Source organism: Clarias gariepinus, chromosome 12 (genome assembly GCF_024256425.1).
Source record: "Clarias gariepinus isolate MV-2021 ecotype Netherlands chromosome 12, CGAR_prim_01v2, whole genome shotgun sequence".
NCBI lineage: Eukaryota > Metazoa > Chordata > Actinopteri > Siluriformes > Clariidae > Clarias > Clarias gariepinus.
Genome location: NC_071111.1, coordinates 24,293,034 through 24,307,501, shown reverse-complemented (window position 1 = coordinate 24,307,501; position 14,468 = coordinate 24,293,034). Strand labels below are relative to the sequence as shown.

The 14,468-nt window shown below is 38.7% G+C and overlaps 1 pseudogene; it reads right to left on the bottom strand.

The window, feature by feature from the left end:
- The window catches only part of LOC128533837 (NACHT, LRR and PYD domains-containing protein 12-like), a 76,921-nt pseudogene that overhangs the window by 21,611 nt on the left and 40,842 nt on the right, over window positions 1-14,468 (bottom strand).

Here is a 14,468-nt window from a genome sequence, read left to right as displayed (position 1 = left end):
CTGACCCAAAGACTCTGTGACAAATCATCAGTGTGCAGTGAAAAGAAACAATCTTCCTCCTCAGGACATTGATGATCAACCTAAAACTTCTGCTTCAGTCTCACTATTAGAGAATGTGTCTTACTGAGGAGCAGGTCATGTGACTCTCAGAGAGATGATCTTACCCCAGTGTCTCCAGTTTACAGTCAGGATTCTCCAGTACAGCACAGAGACACTTCACTCCTGAGTCTCCTATTTTTTTATTAGACAGATCCAGTTCTCTCAGGTGTGAGGGGTTTGATCTCAGAGCTGAAGTCAGAGCAGCACAGCCTTCATCTGAGACACCACAAGACCACAACCTGTAGAGAGACACAATGACACACTCTTCATCACCCTGTTTTTTTTTAAATCTTTATTTAAGACTTACTGTAAAGTTGATGTAAATTTATGTTATTATTCGACATGACATCACCTGTTTATCCAAATTAACAATATAATTAAAATGATCATACTGAGTTTTACATTTGGTTTCTTTCAGCAAGTGTGTGTATATTTACAGTATATTAGTATAAGTGTGTGTCGGTGACGGGAAAAGAGTTTGTAGAAAGAGGTCAAAGATAATAGCTAAAAATAATCTGATCAGCTTTAATGTAATCAGTGATATTACATTATCATATCAGGTTAAAGCCCACGTACACGTCTGCCTGTCTTTCTGTACATATAAACTCTCTGTCTAACTAATTAATGATGTTTAGCGTTGCGATTGGTTGCTTTTTGCTTTCTAGTCAACCAAGCAAGCGGCGTGAAAAAGTTTAATTTGCAACGACTGCAGCGTTGGATTAAAGTTATCTTGTTGTGTTGGGATGAAGAGCATCATATTTTAATACAAGAGTTCTGTCTCAAATAAGACAAACAGTGTAGCTTCGAAAAAGAAGAGGAAAAAGGACAAGGCAAACGAGAAGTTGGTCCTGTTGTTCCTTGTAAACAGAAAACATCAGCGACAGGTAAACAGTATCGCTTCCTAAATTAATGGCTTGATGCTTTGCCATGGCTGCAGTACGAACAAGATAAAAATGTTATGCTGTGCAATTATTGCAAAGACGCATGTGCAGAATTAGCAGAGCCAACAATGTTTGTGTGCAGGAACTCACACTTCAAGCGAGAATCACTAGTAAATTCCCAGCACCATTTACACTGCAGGGACAAATTCAGGTCACAACCTAATAATCCTGGCACAGTTCAGGCGGCTGTTAACAGGCAAATAAGCCTTACAGTACAAACGCAGAAGCTCTCCGACAACAAAAAGTCTAATTTAACACAGCGTATCTGATAGCGAAAGACAAGATCCCATTTTACGAACTGATTGGTGTTCACTGTGTGACAGGAACATTAAGGCCTTGTTCAGACGGGCATCAAAATCGAGCGTTTTTCTGACGTTCGTAGCGTCCGGTGAGCGCGAATGAAGCGGTGAGTGTTTTCTACACATAGGAGTCAATGATGGTGTTCACTCGGGCTTTGGTGAAGTGCGTTTGTCCGGCTGCGCGTTTATACAGCGTCAAAAAACCTTGCATGCAGCTTTTTCTTGGTGTTCTAGTCCGTTTTCTCCGCGTTCATTTTACGCTTCGGAGGACCGGATATATCCCATGATCCTACATGCTATACATAGGGAAATGCGGGGAAAAAAGCTAAATAAAATGCTTAAAAACATAAAACTTGTGCAGAAATTTTCACATTTCTTTATAAACCACAAAAAAACGTCCTTTAATCTGCCGTTGTGCAGTCAGAGGGTGAACCCAGTAGCGGCGGCGATTTTTTCTCTCCCTACAGCATGTCGCCGTATTATTTTTTAAATAATTTTTGTATATTATTTTTAAATATAATAATTTAATTAGAAATTTTTAAACAAGTAGATTAATGTCTAATATAGCAAAATGGTCCATATTAAAAGGAGGCACCTAAAATAAAACGACAAGGGCTTTCATATCCAGTTCCCGACACTGCCACTGCGTTCGTTTATCCAAAAATTTTACGCCATTGTGAACAAGGCTTAACTGTGTTCAGCAGTGTAGATGTCAATTTAGAGATATTAAAAAGACACTTCACCCAAAAAATAAAAATGCTATTATTATTTGCTTTTCCTCTTGTCATTCCAAAGTCTTTCTTTTACCTTTAGAACACACTTAAAGTTATTTTAATATTCTGTGTATACTGTACAACAACATTAGGGTGGGTGAATGATGACCCTTTTAATTTCCTGGTGAATTGTCCTTTTAAATTTATTTGAGCACTACAACAACATCTGTACATTATTTGTGCATATAAAATTCATGCATGATTTTTTGAGGACAGCCTGTGTAATTGTTTTCAGAAACTGGAAATATTAAATGTGCAAAAGTGCTCTCAATAAAATAAAGTTACTGTAGAGCCCTGTTGAGTTTTGGTGCAAGTTAAACTTCAGGCAGATATCCGAGTTCTGTAAATGTTTAATTTAATACATCTGTCTCTGTCTAGCTCTGTTAAGCCACGCCTACCACGAGAAAAAAAGCGCAAAATTATTTCAAATAAAAGGCGCTAGATGCTGGGACATAATCAGGCACATAACTGCTCATAACTTCTACTCAACATTTTGATTTCATTTATTGTGCAGGTTTAACTTCAGGTTTAAATACAGTATATAAGGACTGCCAAAGTTTCATTAAATTCTGTCCAGACTGTTTTGCTTTTAGAAAATCAGGCTGGACACAAAGACAGACAGACAGACAAACAGACAGCTAAATTTTCTGAGAATTGTTTCGGTCCTCCAATGTGTGAATCATAAAGATACATTGGAGAGATGATCTTACCCCAGTTTCTCTAGTTTACAGAGAGGATTCTGTAGTACAGCACAGAGACGCTTCACTCCTGAGTCTCCTACATTATTCTGAGACAGATCCAGTTCTCTCAGGTGTGAGGGGTTTGATCTCAGAGCTGAAGTCAGAGCAGCACAGCCTTCATCTGAGACACCACAACCACGCAACCTGTAGAGAGACACAATGACACACTCTTCATCACCAGATTTCAATCTTTACTTAATACTTACTTTAAAGCTGATGCTTGTAAAGATATTTTATTCCGAATGACAAATCATGCAAAAAAGTGTGAAAGTGAATCTATGAAATTAACATAAGTTAATTAAACGTTTTACACGTTTACACAAATCATCAGTTTTACACATTATTTTGTCCTCCTTTCAGAAGCAGCTGTAAATTACCAGTGTTGTTAGAGCGGTTGCCAGATACCAGGTTTTAATGAGGATTTGCTCTGCTATTGGAGTAATATCTTTAGCTGTGGATTGGAGCTTGGAGATTTTTTATATTCATTATTTTAATCATATCTGTACAGAGCTTGTGGAGTTAATGTCACTCTGGATGTCATTTATTGCACCATTGTGGGTGGATGAGGTGTTCTTTGTGTGGCTCATCCACCATGGAAGCTGTTGAATAGCTTGATTTTGGTAAATAGCTAGGCTATGACTCTGAAAAAAAAGTCTGATGAGGGTGCTGATGTGAGCCCTATGATTTGCTTCTCAGGCAGGCGACACAACAAGGTATTTAAAAATATCAGGGTTAAAGAGAAGGGGTTGTGTGTCTGGGTCTTTCATCCACTCTTCAGCTACCAGGTCATACGGATAAAAGTTTTTGATCTCTACAAGTTCCTTAAAATATCTCTGCTTGGCCCCGGCATTTAACTTCTCCCATTAAGGTCCCTTTTCTTTAGGTTTACTCTTCTTCATCTCGAAAAAAAACACCATGTCACAAATCTAAGAACAATAACAAGCCGCTCTAAACTCTGTGTCACTCTCAACACATCTGTATCAGAAATCACCATGGCAACCGATCAGCATTAAAACGGCATTAAAAATGGTGACTCCTTCCAAAAAACAACTCTGTATAAAAACAGTGTGATGTAACTCCACATTCTCTATATTAAACATACAGTAGTGATCATACACTGTGATCTCCTCTCATACACACACCTATTGATCCTGTTCTCAACTTCAGCTCTGTGTTACTGTATGAGTGTATCTGAGTCAGTGAGTTTATTTATAGATATTCTTTATTTATTACAACATGTAATATACTACAAGACTATTTAAGAGCTCAGTGAAAGAACTATTAATAAAGACTGCATGGTTTTAATACTGCTTCTTTTGTACAGATCTGGCAACCCTGTTTATAGCAGCTAGATGGAGACGAATGTTTACTGACAAAATAAACATTATTTCAGCTTTAAGACCAATAAAATGTTTCTCATTTGCATTTCCCTGCTGCTTTTAAACCCTACAGCTCACACACAGTGCATTTAGTTTGTGTCCCAGGTGCAGTTTGTGTGATTAGTTACAGTGTTTTAGTAAATTTCACAGTCATTTCAGACACACTGCAGGCACATCAAGTCATGTTTTGCTCTGCAGCTTCTCACATACGTACATCTGACCCAAAGACTCTGTGACAAATCATCAGTGTGCAGTGAAAAGAAACAATCTTCCTCCTCAGGACATTGATGATCAACCTAAAACTTCTGCTTCAGTCTCACTATTAGAGAATGTGTCTTACTGAGGAGCAGGTCATGTGACTCTCAGAGAGATGATCTTACCTCAGTGTCTCCAGTTTACAGTCAGGATTCTTCAGTACAGCACAGAGACGCTTCACTCCTGAGTCTCCTACTTTATTATAGGACAGATCCAGTTCTCTCAGGTGTGAGGGGTTTGATCTCAGAGCTGAAGTCAGAGCAGCACAGCCTTCATCTGAGACACCACAAGACCACAACCTGTAGAGAGACACAATGACACACTCTTCATCACCAGATTTTAATCTTCATTTAAGACTTACTTTAAGGCTGTTGTGTTTGTAAAATGTCATGATTTTTGTTAGGTAGTTTATAGTACTGTACTAATATTATGCTAATTAGGCCCAACCTGCCTTTCATGGCACTGAGATCACATGACCTGAACCATCATTATAATTTTCTTCAAAACAACCATCATGGTGGACACAGAGGCAACTCGCAACAAAGACGTAAGCGTTTTACAGAATCTGCCAAGAAAAACATCCGGTTTGTTGACACCTTGTCACATTTGCATACTCATTAATATTCATTAGCGCCTGCCAAAGATGGGCGTGTACACCGGACCAGCCTTGTCTGTGTTCAATTATTTCAATGTTTATACAACACAATGTATTTGCTATAGTAACTATTTTCTTCTTTTCATTTTAACATACAATCCAACACATTATTGTGAGAACTATGTATGGTCTGTGTCTTTAGCATGTAAAATTACAAGTGAATTAGGTTTTTGTATAATTTAATTACATGATACAGTAAATACACTCAGTACAAAATTAGCCTCCCAAAACAGCTTTAAGTATAAACATAAACAGTATATTATAGCAATATAACTTCAAGTATACTAGTCTTTAGTCTTTGGAATTTGGAAAGATTAAGTACACTGTGAAAATTATTTAAAAAAATGGAGAAAGAGAACAAGGATGAAAGTATTTGATGAGTTTATTAAGGGCGATGGGACTAGAAAAGAGGATTTAAAATGAAAGAAAGTGGAGGGAGATCAAGACCAAAAGGTGGTGGTAATGCAACATAGTGGATGCCAACCGCCAGTAAACACCAAGAAGAAAAAGGACTAACTACATCATTAGTTAGTAGTTAGGGTAAATCAGCAAGAGCGTAACACAGAGTACCCAATGAAGGCCATCCTCAAAGAATGCTGGGACACAACAAATCCAATCTGTTGGACAGGGGACACCAAAGCAAAATGCCTAGGACTACAGAAGCTTGATACTGTATCAGTCCCACTAGTCTGGAAACAGGAAATTCATGCAGACAAAACCATCTAGATAACATCTTACAAATAGTGTCAGAATTATACCAGAAGGGTGTAAGGAGCTCTTTCCTATGGGTACCAGCACATGTAGGAGTAAAAGGAAATGAAGAAGCAGATAAAGTAGAAAATATACTAGGGAAAATTATCAAGAAAATATATAATAAACAAATGAAACTGGTTTAACAGATATACTAATATCTAATATTAATTAGATATTAATACTAATACTAATCCTGTGTGATTAGGTCTAAAGGTTTGGCTTTATTGTAGATTACAGAACACATGTTTTGTTGCTCTGGAGAAACATCTGTCCATTAAAGTGCCCCTATTATGCCATTTTAAAGGTTGCTAATATTGCTTAATGAGTCTCTTAAAACAGGTTTACATGTATGCAAGGTCAAAAAACACTTTAGTTTTCTCCAAAAATAGATTTAATTTTATCCCATTTCTAAATGATTCATAAACGACTCGTGTGAAGCAGTTTGTAGATTCAGTCTGTCTAAACCCCTCTTTTCCGTGAGCCCTCACTGCTGTGATTGGTCAGATGGTGCGGTCCTTTATGATTGGTCACCGCTACAGTGTGTGTCGGAAAAATGAAACGCCTATTACCATAACTGAACCACAGCTCTGGAGACCCGTCAATACATAGAAAAAGATGGCGTCTGTTTTACCGTATCAATTCGAGCCGGAGTCTGACGATGAAATGGTTGAAGTGGCACATCGACAAGAAACTGTTTCACTAGCACGACTGGAGCAGGACGTTTCTCAGTGGTACTGTAAGTGTCAAAAGTTAATGTAGATGCACGGGTGCTCGTGATGTGCATATGTGTGTGTGATGCATTTTTCCCCTCGGGACTTGGCGTAGAAGGGCAAGGGGCATGCGCACTTCGCGAGTGTTAAGTTCAGTTTTGGTGAATGGTGGAGAATAAACAGTTAAAAAGGATTTCGTGTGCTCTCGTTTTTATTGTTTTTTTTTTATATTACAAACTGTTTAAGCGAACCCGGCATGAATGCTCGGTCACATTAACAAGAGTGTGGTAACGTTAATTGTAAGACGGCGGGCAAGTTGTTTGCGACGTAGACATTATGCAAATATGTTTCGTAGTGACAGGGATCCGTAACAGAGAAATATTAGATTTTAATAGACAAAAACTTCAGTTATAGTGCACTGTCGGCGTCACATACTGTATAGTGCACATAGTTTATCTTCACATACAGCTACATGACACACTGCACGAAAGATTATATTTGAAAAAGCATAATAGGGGCACATTAACATTACAGTCAAAAAAAGTTAAATATAAAGTTAAATGTCCTGAATAAAATTAAAACTTATCATGCAATCGGTTAAAATGCAAGTTTCAAAACTACAGACATCACCTGAGACAATAAAGATATAAATGAGTGTGTGGATGATATTCTCATTTTACTACGTATTTGACTGGTTGTAACAGGAGGACTCTCAGGCTAAACATTAACATTCGTGTCCAGTAGGGGGTGGTATTGCATTGTTCTGCTGTGTGGCTGGTATTAACTTGGCCTAGCTGATGTTCCTACGTGTTGTTGGAGTGTTTTACAAACCAGAAATCTAGAGTAACAAAACTGAAAATGTAATATTTTATGCAGTTTGTGTACATCTAGAGGAATGTAGTATCTGTAAAGTATTTGTCAGAATTTAATGAACACTGTAAGGTTTTCTGATATTGTGTGAGCTTTCCCGTGCCTTATAAGGTAATACTTCCTAAAGCCCATGGCCAGATGAATGTACATCCAAATTGCTGGAACTCTTTTGTCTAACCGAAAAACGCTAACGTGCTTCCTGTTGTCTGTCTGTTTCTGGGTCTCCATATGATTTACATATTAATGACTTTTGTTCTTTTGAGGTTTGGGATGTACGTGACAGAGGACACCTGGACAAAAGCTTAAGTTTACTTTCTGTGTTGATAATCAACAGAGACCTTCAGACACATTGGGTGTGTGCGCGAGCGCGCATGTGTGTGTATGTGTGTGTGTGTGTCTGTGTGTGTGTGTGTGTGTCTCTTTCTCCTCCAGGTCAGGGTCGGCTGGTATCGTATCGCGATGTGACGAACACAAAAGCAATAATTCTTCATTCAACTCGTATTAAACAAAAAATTTGGAGGCTCATTTTAAACCTTACAAACATCACATTGCACTTCATTTAAACATTTCACTGCATATCATACAGTTTATGGCTGTTGTTGGGAACTTTTTCCTTTGTGGAATCAGAGACCAGGAGACAGTATTGTCATATCTTTCAAGCAGAAGTTACTCTTCATTGAGAACTCGCTGTGCGTCGCTGTAGTCACTTTCACTGTAGCCAAGTCTGACTAAATCTCCGCTCTGGAAGTTTATACTTTTTAAGGGGGAGGGATAAAAAGAGGTGGAGACGATCTAAACAAAGCATAGTGTAGTACAGGAATCAGCCTGGTAACGGAAGTTCATCAGCATAACAGTGCGTTTCAAATGAATAGGTGCTAATCTAATCAGCCTGACAGTATCACCCAGACCTTCACACTATCATAGACACAAAGGCACAGCCTGGCCTTGAGATTCGCATTCAGATTTACCTTGGGACCCTACGCAGTGGTCAGGAAGTACATAAAGACAAAAGGTTAATGTCTCAGACACCTGGGCTACCAGACTTGATCTTCTTAGAATGTCACCATCATTACCTCAAAATGTAAAACCCAATGTACATAACTCTTTCAGTTTATATACTATTATGTTGGAACCTAGATTTAACATTTTACAAATTTGTAATCCTACACTGTGTTAAATTAAAATGAAGTTTGAGTTACGTGTTGGTGGCATTGTTGTAGGATGAGGCGTCTCTGTGTGTTCGAACTGTTCAGTAGCTCGATTTTGGTAAACAGCGTCACTATGTCAGGACAAAACTGCTGCATTAGAAACACTGCCATAGCAGGTCACATGATCGATTAGGAAGTGAAATTATAAATAAGATTTGTTTTTTCTAAAGTCGAGAAGGCATGATGACTATAAACAGCACCACATCAGGCCAACCTGTCAGTAATGCCGTCTCTCCTTTAACGACCTGGCACCTGAAACCTCTGCTCTAAACAATCATTTCACTACATATTCCACATGTTTACATTTCTGTTTGGTTTGGTAGCTAACAGCTAGAGTGGGGCGATATAATGCCCTATAAAATGAATTCCTGATTTTTTTTTTTAGACAAAATTCTGTTTTCGATTTCAAAATACAGTGGAACCTCGGATTACGAGCTTAATGCGTTCCGGAAGTGTGCTCGTATTCCAAAACACTCGTAAACCAATAATAATTTTCCCATAGGAAATAATGGAAACTTTAATTATTCGTTCTACAGCCCAAAAAAATAAATACATAAATATAATTAATACAAAATATAAAGTAAAAATAAAACAAATTAACCTGTACTTTACCTTAAAAATATGTAAAATTAAACCCCGACAGATAAGGGTTTTCGTTTGTGCATGCAGAGTGTATGTGTGTAAAATGTCCGCGCGCGCGCTCACGCACACACACACACACACACACATTAACGGATAGACCGTTTTTAAAACCATTTAAAAATTAGCAAGGAACATTCCTAGTCACACTCACGTGAGCGCATACTAACAGGATCACTGCTGTAAGTAAAACAACAACAAAAAACAAATTGAACAGCTCCTCACCTTTGAAAACAATCGCGACAGAGAGAAGTTTGTGTGTTTATTTGGCAACCTGAGAGGAGGGGGGATGAAGGGGGACTCACTCGCGTTTACGGCCCCCTTCTCTCAGGTTGCCAAACAAACACACAAACTCTCTGCCTTACACAGACACAAACACACACATGCACACTCAAAAACACTGCAGGCACTAAGACCCAGCAGGGGAGACGATAGTTCTCGGCTTTACAGCTCCCCTTCTCTCAGGTTGCCAAATAAACACACAAACTCTTCTCTGTCGCGACTGTTTTCAAAGGTGAGGAGCTGTTTAATTTTTGTTGTTGTTGTTGTTGTTGTTGTTGTTTTACTTTACAGTAGTAATCCCGTTAGTATGCACTCACGCGAGTGTGACTAGCGATGTTCCTTGCTAATTTTTAAACGGTTTTAAAAACGGTCTCTCCGTCAATGTGTGTGTGTGTGTGTGTGTGTGCGCACACGCACATCTCACACACACACACACACAGCGCGTGTGTGTATTTACCCAGCAGGAGAGACGATTACCTACAATTCTGCTGCAAGAGAGAGAAAAACCGTTGGCTCACTTGTGATGACGTAACGCTCGTTGTTAAAACAAGAAGCACATGCGTGAAACATGATACTCGGTGCTCGTTAACTAAGACAATGCTCGTTTTTCAAGTAAAAAATTATTTAAAATTGTTGCTCGTCTTGCAAAACACTCGTAAACCACGTTACTCGTAATCCGAGGTTCCACTGTAATTATTTTTCTTAAAATGAATAAAACTAGCCACTAGAGGGTATAGGATGTATTTTTTTATTAAAGGGGTCACACAGGCCTACATGCACTTTTTTAAGCTGTTTGGACTGAACTGTGTGTTAGGAGAGTGTGTACACAACCACTCTACGATGATAAAGAGCCGCCCAGTGGTTTTCTTTTCATTTATTACAATAACACGCCCCTTCTGGAATCAGGCCAATCGCAAATGCCTGTCGATGTGACGCCACACCACAAGAGGCCGCTCCTACACAAGTTGATTGACACTGGTGTTTTAGCAAAGACCCGCCCCGAGTGAGAAGAAGCTGTCGGCCATTGTTTTTCGCCGCTGGAGCAAAATGGCGCCTAAGCGAGTGTTGTGTACAGTTGTTGGGTGTAATAGCGAACACAGCAGTCGTCATTCACTACCTAGGGTTAGTGACCTAGGGTTCCTACCTAGGGTTAGGTATCTGAGCCACTGAGCACGCAGTGGCTGAATTTAGTTTTTGAAGCTAACGTCCCCGCCGATTTACCTAAATGCGTTCATGTTTGCGATAATCATTTTTCACCAGACTGCTTTATAAACGCGGGTCAATATAAAGCAGGTTTTACTAGGAAGCGGCTCCTAAAAATAGATCTGTACTAACGCTTCGTGTTCCTGCTTCATCTTTACCAGGCTCGGTGAGTGTGATTTATTTTACTATGATTCTTTGCAGATCGCCTTTTCTAATAATCACGATGAATACGGAGTGTAAGTTAACTTATACTCTCATAGAACATGGTTATGGCTTCTTCTCTATGTAATCTATGGCTCCGTCTCTATATAATCCCTAATCGCCCGTTTATAATAAACAATGCATTAAAGTGATTGTCTAGTTGCAAACTGTGTACATAGTCGGAAAACTATATTATGCTTACCTTTGTTACATTAGATGGTTTATAACGATGTCTGTCGAAGATTAAGAAGTCATGTAAACAGATCAGTAAACACATCGCGTCCGTATCTCTCTCGGTAAGTTTCTCCGCTTTATGTTGTTGTTGCTCGCGGCAGCGCAACAACAATCGAGTCGATGCATGTCCATTCTTTTAATTTCTGCGTTGTCAGGCGATATTACAAACTTCCGCGTAGGTTCCGTACTTAAATCAAACCAAAAACGACTGAAGAAAACAGGCTCAGGCTCCATATTTCAGCGGTAAAGCACTGCGTTGTGGGCAATGCTTTGTGGGTAATGCAGTCCAAAGCATTGCCCGCACTGGACTACACTTCCCAAAGAACTGGGGGGGGCGGGCTCAGCAGAGGTCATGAGCATTTAAATTAGCATGTACTGAAACAGGTTGCTGAGAACAGAGCTAGTTTAGGGTAAAAGTAGTCTTTTTTTTTACACAATCCTTTTGAATTTTTAATTAACGTATAATACAAACTTTTCATTAGGACCCTAAAGATAATATTAACATTTAATAAAATGTGATGTGTAGGACCTTTAAGCAAAACAATATCACCAAACATGAACTGCTTATTTCGACTAAAAGTGCAAACTTACTTTCACTAACAAGTTTACTTGATATTTTAGAAAAATATTAATCATCATAAATATTTATTTAACAACATGCATACCTTATTTTGTGATTTTGTGATTAATAAAGTGTTACCACCAGTCTTTACCTTCTGGTTATTCTAGCAAAATATGAGGAATTGGTAAATAAATCCAGGCTTTCTAACTGTGTATTAGGGCATAACGTCTTAAGCAATATAACACGCCACAACATCAGTAATCTCTTTCCATCGAGGCCCCTCTTATCATATGGGATACCGTGGGAGAACAAGGCTGATATTTTTGACCTCTCTTTAGCCAGTGTTTATTCACGCTGCCGTTGTATTGTTTATCTCGCAGCGCCAAAAACGCCTCCGATATAACAGTGTGTCTCTGTTTGAGGTGTTCGAGTAAATTAGACATGCTGCTTCAAATTTTACACAAATTATACAGCGGGCTCTGCAAACCCGAACAATTTCCATACTACTGAAGAAACCGCGCCTCTCTTGGAAACAAGCTCTTTGGTTTCATCAGAGCACGCTGCCATGTAGTATTTCATATTTCCCACAAGGGTGTCGCAGAACTACGGAAGCTCGCGGTGTAATACCAAAGTGAAATTGTAAAATCGATTTTCATTTTTTAACATCAACATAAATGATACATTTGAGTTAATCGATACTAACTATTAATCAGACAGCTCTACTAACATACCAGTTCAAAGGAAGAGTGTCACCTTAACTTAGTAAGTACGACTGTGCTCTCACATTTCACTGGTTTGTGGATCAGTAGATCTTACACACACACACTGCAGAATTGTTCATGAATTTCCAGTGACTTGTAGTTTTAACACTCGTTAGTTTTTCTTGTAAAGTGTAGGGACTTATTCCAAAACAATTTAGGGGTCTTTCAAGGAAGACGTGTCACCTGTCCACTGAACGAGCTACGTCTAAAAATAAACTAAGCTGGGGCAAATCTACTGTATGCTTCCTAATAAAGGTTCTGTGAAGGTTTGGTCAAAATGATAAATGGTTTAGGGGGAGTTGCAGGTAGAAACAAAGTGTGATGATGATGATGATGATGATGATGATGATGATGATGATGATGAAAGACGATGGACAGTGAACCCTATGTGTCTCCTATGCTTCTCAGTCAGGACACACAACCAGGTAATTAAAATGTCAGGGTGTGTGAGAAGGGGTTGTGTGTCTGGGTCTTTCATCCACTCTTCAGCTACCAGGTCATACGGATCGATGTTTTGATTTCTACAAGTTCCTCAAAATATCTCGGCTTGGCATCGGCATTTACCTTCTCCTAGTAAGGTCCCATTTCTTTAGGTTTACTTTTCTTCATCTCGAAACAAAACACCATGAAACAGATCTAATTTCTTACTTTCTTTGCTGATAATAAATAAAACTTCAGACACCATGCATTTAACAACATGAAGTAACTCCACATTCTCTATATTAAACATACAGTAGTGATCATGCACTGTGATCTCCTCTCATACACACACCTATTGATCCTGTTCTCAACTTCAGCTCTGTGTTACTGTATGAGTGTATTTGAGTCACTGAGTTTATTTATAGATATTCTTTATTTTTCACTAAATGTGAAATAATACAAGACTTTTTAAGAGCTCAGTGAAAGAACTATTAATAAAGACTGCATGGTTTTAATACTGCTTCTTTTGTACAGATCTGGCAAAGACCCTGACCCTGACAGACCCTGTTTATAGCAGCTAGATGGAGACGAATGTTCACTGACAAAATAAACATTATTTCAGCTTTAAGACCAATAAAATGTTTCTCATTTGCATTTCCCTGCTGCTTTTAAACCCTACAGCTCACACACAGTGCATTTAGTTTGTGTCCCAGGTGCAGTTTGTGTGATTAGTTACAGTGTTTTAGTAAATTTCACAGTCATTTCAGACACACTGCAGTCACATCAAGTCATGTTTTGCTCTGCAGCTTCTCACATACGTACATCTGACCCAAAGACTCTGTGACAAATCATCAGTGTGCAGTGAAAAGAAACAATCTTCCTCCTCAGGACATTGATGATCAACCTAAAACTTCTGCTTCAGTCTCACTATTAGAGAATGTGTCTTACTGAGGAGCAGGTCATGTGACTCTCAGAGAGATGATCTTACCCCAGTGTCTCCAGTTTACAGTCAGGATTCTCCAGTACAGCACAGAGATACTTCACTCCTGAGTCTCCTACATTATTATTAGTCAGATCCAGTTCTCTCAGGTGTGAGGGGTTTGATCTCAGAGCTGAAGTCAGAGCAGCACAGCCTTCATCTGAGACACCACAACCACGCAACCTGTAGAGAGACACAATGACACACTCTTCATCACCAGATTTTAATCTTCATTTAGGACTTACTTTAAGGCTGTTGTGTTTGTAAAATGTCATGATTTTTGTTAGGTAGTTTGAAATTAAGTTCATAGTTTAAACTATAGAATGTATTGTCTAATGTGTTAGTGCTAAATCTTATGTACTTCACTTCATGTTTAACAATGATTCAGTTAAATGCTCAATGCTTTGTTCAGACAAGTTTATAAAAATATTCATAAAAATAACGAGCGATACTGTTATCGTCTTGGCCTTGTGCATCTATCTATAAAAAAAATTGTTTTGTGCAG